Source organism: Mustela nivalis (genome assembly GCF_964662115.1).
Source record: "Mustela nivalis genome assembly, chromosome: 11".
Lineage (NCBI taxonomy): Eukaryota > Metazoa > Chordata > Mammalia > Carnivora > Mustelidae > Mustela > Mustela nivalis.
Genome location: NC_139030.1, coordinates 13,919,091 through 13,928,349, shown reverse-complemented (window position 1 = coordinate 13,928,349; position 9,259 = coordinate 13,919,091). Strand labels below are relative to the sequence as shown.

The 9,259-nt window shown below is 44.6% G+C and overlaps 1 protein-coding gene across 4 annotated transcripts in view; it reads left to right on the top strand.

Moving 5' to 3' along the window:
- Positions 1-1,134: 1,134 nt before the first annotated feature.
- The window catches only part of INSIG2 (insulin induced gene 2), a 72,746-nt gene continuing 64,621 nt past the window's right edge, over positions 1,135-9,259 (top strand). For 3 of the 4 annotated variants that reach the window (XM_082689862.1, XM_082689860.1, XM_082689859.1), the window contains exon 1: positions 1,135-1,159. The gene's annotated coding sequence lies outside the window, so the exon portion shown is untranslated. The remainder of the gene's footprint in view (positions 1,160-9,259) is intronic. The other variant, XM_082689861.1, reaches the window with a different exon arrangement.

Sequence of the window (9,259 nt, the reverse complement as noted above, 5' to 3'; positions counted from 1 at the left end):
CTCAACACCCACCGCAGGCTCACCTTTGGGGTCCCCTCTTGGAAGCTTCTCCTGGCTTCTCTGAAGAAACCACCCTACACACACCCTCTCCTCCCAGATCAGGTCCTCTGTGGAACACTAGATTTGCTTTTTGTTTTTTGTTTTTTTTTAAAGATTTTATTTATTTATTTGACAGACAGAGATCACAAGTAGGCAGAGAGGCAGTCAGAGAGAGAGAAGGGGGAAGCACGCTCCCTGCTGAGCAGAGAGCCCTATGCGGGGCTCCATCCCAGGACCCTGAGATCATGACCTGAGCCGAAGGCAGAGGCTTAACCCACTGAGCCACCCAGGCGCCCTGAACACTAGATTTTCTTGCTAGCATTTTTAGCAAATGTTAATTCTATGTGGGGATACTTGTTAACGTGGTACTGGGGTATGACATACATTCAATAAAGTGCCGAATCTTGAAGAATGTTTACAGGTGAATAAATCCAAGGAACCGCCACCCAGATTTGACTATAAAACATGGCCAACATCCCAGAAGGCTGTGCCTTCCCTCCCTCCTCATAGATGATTCTCTCTTCTAACCTTTATCCCCATAGGCTAGTTTTTCTGTTCTTGAACGTCCTATAGATGCTCACCATTGTCACTGTGAGGTGGACCCAGCTTGCTGTGTTTAGAGCATTTTACTGTTACTGCTATAATATTCCACTGTATGAAGTACCACAACTTCTTAACTCCCAATATATGTAACTCTGTTCTCTGTGAACTTCATGAAACTACAGAAGATGTGCCTGTGTTGTTGATTGGAATGTCCTTGGGCCTTGCACAGTGCCTGGCAAAGACAAGGGACCCAGAATTTTTGTGGCAAAAAATGGACTTAAAAAAAATTATTGGTATTGGTGTTAATCCCTTTTATTAGTGAAGACAATGCCTTTCATTTTATGGATAAAGAATCAGGACCTGAAACATAAAGAAGTGAAGCTGATGTTAAAACAGATCCATAGACCCAGCCACTTACAGTTATGCAGATGTATGTGAGGAAATGCCACAGATTGCCAGCAAACCAGAAGCTGGGAAGAGTCAAGGAAGGATTCCCCTGCAGGTTACAAAGGGAACATGTGCTTGCTGACACCTTGATCTTCCAGCCTCCAGGACTGTGAGGCAATGAATTTGCCTTGTTTTAAACCATCTAGTTTGTTGTACTTCATTATGGTAGCCCCAGGAATCAAATACAGAGAGTAGGAAGGGGGAAAAATCACAAGTCTCCCTAATCCCCTATTGGCTGATGACACCTTTGTGGCACCTTTGAGAATGTGCCTCTCGATTTCCCAGTACAATGAGTCCAATTGACCAGTGGCTCCAATGCCAGGCTCTGATCCATTGTTGAGTTTGTACCAGCCACACTGCCCACGCTCCAATGATTGGACTCTTCCAGGCAACTTTGCTGTGAGCATTTCCTTCATCTCCCTAATTTCCTTTGTGAACTGGGAAATGGGTAGGGATGGGACTGCGGTGACACCTAGCACCCTAGACCGACACTGAGAATACAATGGAGCCTGCTTCTGAAAGACCCCCTCTCCCCTTGCTAAAGGCTTGTTTAAGTAACCTGATGTCCCCACAGCACCCCCTCTCCCCTTGCTGAAGGCTTGATTGTTCCCATAGCCGAATGACAACATATATCCTGCACAAGCAGGATGTCTGTGATCACCCGGTCTGTCAAAAGAAAAGACAAATGAAAAGTAAAATGTAACTGGGACTTTCCAGAGTGCTGACCCAAGAAACCACCAGAACGCCCTGACCCCAACGCCCAATCATGCCTGAATCAAATTAATCAATTAGACTCCTGTAACCATGCATATCTGCTTCTGTAGGATCGCTTCCCGCCACCGCCTTCCGCCAGAACAAACCATTATGTCCTTGCCTTGAACACAGTGCCTGACAATGCTTGATTTAAGTTAACCAATCAGATCCCTGTAGCCATGCATCTGCTTCTATAGGACCTCTTCCCGCCACCACTTCCCGCCACCCCAATCTTGCCCTATATAATCTGCTCCCCAACTTAGCCCTGCGTGCTCAGCCCACAAAGGCTGATGCGTCCGCAGGTGCCTGTGTAACCAATAAACCTCTTGCAACTTGCATCCAGTGGAGGCTTGGTGTCCGCTTCTTGGGTGCGGATCGAGGGTCTTTCACTTCCCTTCCTTCCTTTTTCCAAACGTCACACAGATTTCTCTTGTCCTAACCCAGAACCACACAGGGAAGGGGATTCTGCTAAATATATCTCCCACCTAGCTGAAGGGCCACGATACAAATCAACATTGTTTGTCCTCTGCGTTGTTTCTGCAGAGAAGCTAGTTCAATGTCTTGCTTGGGCGTATATTCCTGACTGTGGTGTTCTGGTAAAACGCAGGGGACAGGAGGGGCTATAGCCCATAGCACGACCCAAGAGCCATTCCCCTAATTTCTCAGTTGGGGGCAGAACTTCATCCATGACCCCACTCTGCTACAGGCTCCAGAGTCAAGATTCTGGTCCTTTCAATGTTTCTGGAGAATGGTTCTCTGATTTCTTGTGGCCATCAGCGGGTTAGTGACCCAACTATAACAGACAAAGGTGGGAGATTAGGGGTGTGTCCAGTTCCTCTAACAGGCTACAGACGGTCTTCCCTTTGTCAGCCTGGAGCCTTTTCCTCCTGTTCTCCTGACTACCTGGCCCCTTAGCTCTGGGGTTTGGAGGTTCTCAGTGGCAAATCACTCTCACCATTACCCCAAGAGGGCTCTGAGTTGTCTTCCTCCCTCCCTTTTGTAAAGCCAGAGACTAGTCCTCCATTTGTTTTCCTACTTCCAAAATTTTGGGGCCTTTTTTTGTTTGCAAGTGCCAATTTTCATCCACCGTGGTTTCTCTTGTTCTCATTATCCTCGTCAGTTAAACTTAATTATTTTCTTATCATTTCAGTTGTGTCTTGGCAAGAAGTAGTGATCAATATGTATATGCAGCCCACTATTTTAAACACAAGATTTTTCCATTTACTCTTTGCACCCAGGCCCCAGCCTTGTTTCCCACCACCCAGGGAACTCTAACCTCCAGTTCCCAGATCAGGAGACTCTTTCTAGTCCTCATCTTGCATAAATATTCTGTAGTACCCAGTGCTGCCCATAGCCACTGCCTACTGCGGCCTGGTGGACATTCTGTTCTGTTCTGGGCCTCCTGAAAACGCCCTGATGGCTCCCTCTGTCCTCTTTGCTGGCTTCTCCTTTCCTCTCTCTTTCCTTGACATTCTTTAGAGCTTTATCTTTGCTCCTCTTTTCACTACACCTTTACCATGGTTTCAATGACCATGTCTACACAGGCAATTCTCAAATCTCTACCTTCATTTGTGTTAGGGCGAGACTCCTTGTTGCAGGAAATAGAAACCTGGTTCACATTTGCTTCAGGGCTGAAAGGGGCTCATTTATGCAATTGAGGGCTCAACCAAGGTGCTCCAAAGTGATGCCTGCATGGACACTTGTTTCTCTCTGCATCTCTCCGCTCTGTCTTCCTCCACAGCGTCCTTGGTCGCACATGGCCACTGTCTACATAGCGACAAGTTAGCGACTAGATGCTCCAGGATCCCATGGTCTGCCCGTCTCAATATCCTGGGCATATATTGTGGAGGAAGGAGGGTATCTCTCATCCCCGCAGCCGTAGCAAGTTTCTTGGGAGTATGTGGCTTTGCCAGACCTGCCTGTGAGCTCTTCTCTGGGCCCTGGTAGAAGGGGTGGGAGTTGGCCTTGCCCGAACCAAAGGGGCTCCACAGGCAGGGTTGCCATGGCATTAGAGAGAGGAGGAGTGGGTCAACAAGAGAGAAGTGGGCCAGGGCAGGGCTGGAGAGGGGGGAAGGAAGGATGGTTGCATTCATTCCGACAGTTTGATTGCCCAGGGCTGTCATCCTGGCTCTTTAGGCCCCTTATCTGTGTCTGTAAAATGAGGAGGCTGGACTCCCAAGGCCCTACAGCTACTATAATCTTTATTTTAATTCTATGAATAATGGATACATAAAGTAGAACCTTGTAAAGGTGCCTCTGGGCACAGTCTGAGGGCAGTAGAGCATGATGGTTGAGAGCAGGAGCTCTGGATTCAGACTGCCTGGGTTCTGCATTTGGCCATCACCTCGGGGTGGGATTTGTGGGGGTATGCTCTCTGCAGTCTCACGGGATGCCACATGCAGAGAGCCTTGCACTGGGTTTTACCTTGTGCTGTCACTGTCCTGAGATTCAGGATCATTTTATCTTTGAGCGTAAGTTTAACAGGTGAAGCCTGACAAGACATTGTCGGAGCACGCACGTGAGTAGAGAAGATGACTGCAGTGTCAGTGTCCATTGCTCCTTGCCAGCTTCTGCCCCTCTAGAGTTTTGCAATGGCCCCAGGAGTGCAGAGTTCTGGTGGGCCCACAATATCCGGGAGATCAGTGAGACCTAAAGTGCATGTCAGGTAAACCCATGTCTGTGACTGACTTTCTGTTTGCACTTGGACTTGTTCTGAATGCAGAGAGAAGGCAGTGGCATTCTAAGATAGGTAAATAGCCGGGAACCCTACTTTGTCCTGCTATATATTATTTCTCTGTATTAGCCCCCCAGTCTGTGCTGCCAATGATGGCATGGAAGGAAAAAGAACCATAATTCCTTTTCCTTTCAGTCCTTCCTTACTCATCTAGCAAGCCAAAGGTAGAGAGTGTTGGTAGAATGTGCACTTCTCAGGTGAAGTAAAAGCACCTGAGTTAACTTTGTGCAGGGTTTCTGCTGTTCTGGGAAGAGCAAGACACATATAGAAGCTACAAAATAACACACTACATAATTTCAGTGATTTTGCATGAGTTAAATGTTCTTATGTTTGCCTTTAAAACTGATAAATTGCACAATATAAAAATAAATGATCCAATCCATACTTATAACCTAAAGATAACATTTTCTTTGCTTAGAATGATGTAAAATAGCAAATAAGAATTCATAGCAAAGTGGGGGAAAGACTGAGAAAGAGAGGCAAAAGCCTCTCTTGTATTTGTATTTCAGTACCGTTAATGGCATTTTACTCTTGCTGTTGAAACGAAAGACCCCACATTTTCATTTTGCACTGGGCCCCACAAATTATGTAGCTGACCCTGCATCAGCAAATTATTTGACTCTCAGTGTCTCTGTTTCCTTGTTTGTAAACTGGGCACAATAACAATGTCTTCATCCCTAGACTGATTGCAGGATGAACAGGGCTTGATATTCAGCGATCCCTCCACAAACGTGAACTTCCATTATACAGATGAACTAGTGTGGAGTAAATCTGTATGTTACTTGGAGATCAATTTTAAATTTCCCCCTCTTTTGACTTGATGTTAACCACATCAGGTAGCTGATCTCCTCTCTTTTCTGATACGGCTGTAATTTGAATATTTCACCACAATCTGTTAATGGGCTTGCTTAGTTTACTGCTTAGATGATGTTATTGGAAGTAGTCAGCAGAATACCTTCAAGTGAAGGAAAACATTTCAGGAGAGAACAGTGTGCACCAAACTTTTTTGATTCCAAATAAAAGCTGAAGGGAGGATTAAGCTATTGTTTCCGCCAAAGAACCCGAAGAGCATGTTTTCCACTTCCTGACAACAGATGGCGATATCGCTAAGCAAATGGAGGACATTGTTCCTGGTTCAAGAAATTCTGCGATCAAGGGTGAGGAGGGAAGCAGAGCTATAAACAACATATGGAAAACAATGAATATTTTAATTAGCTGTTAATAACTGAATATCGAATCCTTGTCTTCCGCCTAACTCACAACAGTGTTATGACAGCTAATTAATAAGGGATTGTAAAGGAAATGATTAATTATTTACAGTAATAATTAGAATGGCTTACATGCTTGTAATCATAAAACAGTTTTCAAAAGTAGATGGATCCCAAGCAAATATCGTTCTGCTGTTGCAGGGAAATTGTGGTGCCCTTTTGGGATGATTTCTATTTTATTCCACACTGTCTGGATTTATTAAACAGGTACCATTACACATTCGTTCCATCAAGTTTCATTCCAGCCATGGAATAGAAAATCACATATGTGTATTTTTTTTTTTAAAGAAACTCCTGTCATACTTATTTAAAATTATGTACATGAGGGGAAATGTGAAAGCTTCCACGTGTCTCTTTGAAAGATATCAACCATAGAACAAACCAAAACAAAATCCTGGACCAGAAGAATAAAGCCTTCCCCTAGAGTCTCTGTTTCTAGTGCCTGATTCTCATATATAAAAACAAAACTAAAAAGCAAGTGTAGAAGTCCAAACTTCTCCTCCTCCTTCTCTTTCCATATTTCAGATCTCTTTGAACTGCCTCATGTCTTCAGGATATAATGAAATCCCTTGCTCTGGAAGGAAGCCACGAAAGATAGATTTCAAGACCTTTTCCTTTCCTCTCTGCTAGTAGCAGAGCTAATGCAGTTTACTTATTAGATGAATCACCATGGATACTGATACACTCAAGCCAAGTCTACCCGAGTGAGGGGAATTGGAGAATTGAGGCAATTATCCTCATAATTTAAATAAACAGCACCCCCTCATTTTTGTTTTGGTTACCTGAATTTTTCAGGTGAATGTCTAATTTTAGTTTGGAATTACAAGAGCTGGCTCCTGCCTTAACTCTCTGATTAAATTAGCTAGCAGAGCTTGGGGCTTCTTTGCTGGGAAGCACTGTGAGAACATGTACCCCGGGCAAACGTATTCCTCTACTCTCTGTTTTGTAATTCCAAGCATTTCTGCCTGGCCTTTGGATAAACAAGGGCACTAGCTCAGGTCTAGGAAGAGATATTTCTGGAGGGTAGGCAACATTCAGGGCTGCAAATGGTTGCTTAGAGAGACCAGATCTTTTCCATCAGACAAAGACATTCATAATACCATGTCCTTCCTGACAATATGGCCCCCAACATGTCGTGCACGGACCACGTGTTTCTCTCCTGGCCCTAGTCCAAGCCATAACCTGTACCGGCACTTCCAATCAGGATTTTACGGCTGGTCTTGGCTGCCTCTCCTAATCCTGTCTTCTCAGGCTGCATCCCAACTTTGCCAGTGTGACCCCCCCCCCCAATCTCATGACCCCTACCTCAGTGCCGATGAGTATTCTTGGGAGTGCTAGGGGAGAGGAGTTTTGTAAGTGTAGGCATAACTGTATTTCTAAGTAACATGGCAACATATGATTGTGATTTAATATCCATATTCAGTGTCTTAATTCTTTAGCACCTCTTGTCTTTAAGCCACTATTGTTAGAGTTCAAAGAGAATCCTGGTGGTGGTTAATGCCATAGTGACCCACGATGGAGCCCCAGATGACCCTGATCTGCATTTCTTTTTGTATTGTGCATTTTTGAAGACTGAGTCTCTGCTGTGGGCCATCCTTTATTTTGCTCTGTGACTCAGCACTGAGGATTCCTATGGCTATCTCATCTCTTAATTTCTTCCCCCCACTCACCAGTGGGAGATGGATGTGGGGCATGTGCAGAGGCTGGGATTCTTTCTGATTGGTCAGTAATCTTGCAGGTGCAGGGGCTATAGGATATAAATATATAAATGGACACTGGCAGCTGATGGACCTGTGACTGACTCTCATTCCTTCACTTTGCTGTTGTTTCCTTTGTGGCTCTATCTTAACTCCCCTGAACTTTCATTTTTGTTTCTGTGAAACAAGGATAATTACATAGATCTTGCAGAATAGTGATTGGAAATAACTTCTGTGAAGTGTCTGGCATAAGGTACATGTTTAATAATGGTAGCCATTCTTAGAATTGCTCTTTGTGCCACAGGAGCACAGACAGTTTTATTTATTACTGCTAGGTTTCATTCTTCTTTGTCCACCTTATCACGGCTTTATCCATCAGTACTTATGTTCTGAAAACATAATGGGAACCCAACACTGTAGGGAACGCAGATGACACGTGCGGCGGTGGCTCTGCCTCTAATGAATTGCTCTCTTGTTAAGAAAAGGCATGAACAGAGTAATAATAATAGCGTCAATAATAATCAGAGCTAATATAGATTGAGGATTTTACTCTGTATCACGCTTTGTGCTAAATGCTTTACAAATTGGATCTCACTGCATCTTCACAATAATCCATTAAATGAACACTCTTATTGTCACTCCTGCTTTCCTGAAGAGGAAAAATGGGCCCAGAGAGGTTAGGGGAATTGCCCAAGGTCAAGATTACACAGCTAAGGGTGGTAGAACCAGCACTTAAACTCAGGCCATCTGACTCCAGAACTTGAGCCTTTAACGTTTCTACTTACTTGTTCTGTGGGCAGTATTAAGTGGTGAAAACAAAGAACAGTATACTTCCCAAGAATGGAGAGGCTATCATAGGATAGAAGGCAACCAGGAGATTTTTTGGAAGGGGGGGACCTTAAAAAGTAGTAGTTAGTGATAAAATGTAACAGGCTCAGGAAGGTGAATGAGAAGCTCCCCCTATGAAACCGCATGTCCATCATTTTTCTGTTTGAGTTGATGCCAGGGCCCAAATCTTCCAAGAGATTCAGTCCTGGTGGAGGTGTCCCTGGATCCTACGATCTCATTTCTCTTACATCAATCTTTAAGACTTCATGGTTCAAAAATCAAGGGGTTTTGGTGCTGGAAGGGATGCCAAGAGTCACATTGCGAACTCCAGAGAGAGGGTATGAGTTGCCCAAGATGATATAGCTGGCCCAGCTAGAACTCAGGCCTCTTCACTGACATACTGGTCCTCTTTCCACTTGCCCCGTGGGCCCCTGACTGTTTTGACAACAGGGTCGGGGATGTAAGGTTTTACCAAATTTCTGCTAGCTCTGTTTCAAGTGCTGAGTGTGTGGCCTTATTGAATACACACGTCTTCCCCAGATACTTTTCTTCCCTTAATCAGGGAGGGTAGGTATTTACCCAAAGACATTATTGGCCAGTCTGCATCCCCCTCACCAAAATGCCTAGAACGGAACACAATATGCTGAGGGCCCGCTTTCTCCCACGAGGAAGTCAGGCTTCCCCCCAAACTGGAAGCAAGAGTGTTCACCCTCAAAATCGGAGGGTTTGATTAGATTTTAGAGTTGGCCATACACCCTCTTCCTGCCACCTGCTATATTATGTGTTCAGCCAGACACTCTTGTTTGAAAACAATGTCTTTATTTAAAACAAAAATTCGAGCCTGGTTAGACAAATGCATAAACAGGTATTCAATGGTGATTGCGAGTAACTTCTTCGAAGAGGCAGCCTCTGCCCGTTGTCAGCTGGTCCCTGCTGAGTTGTTTGATGCA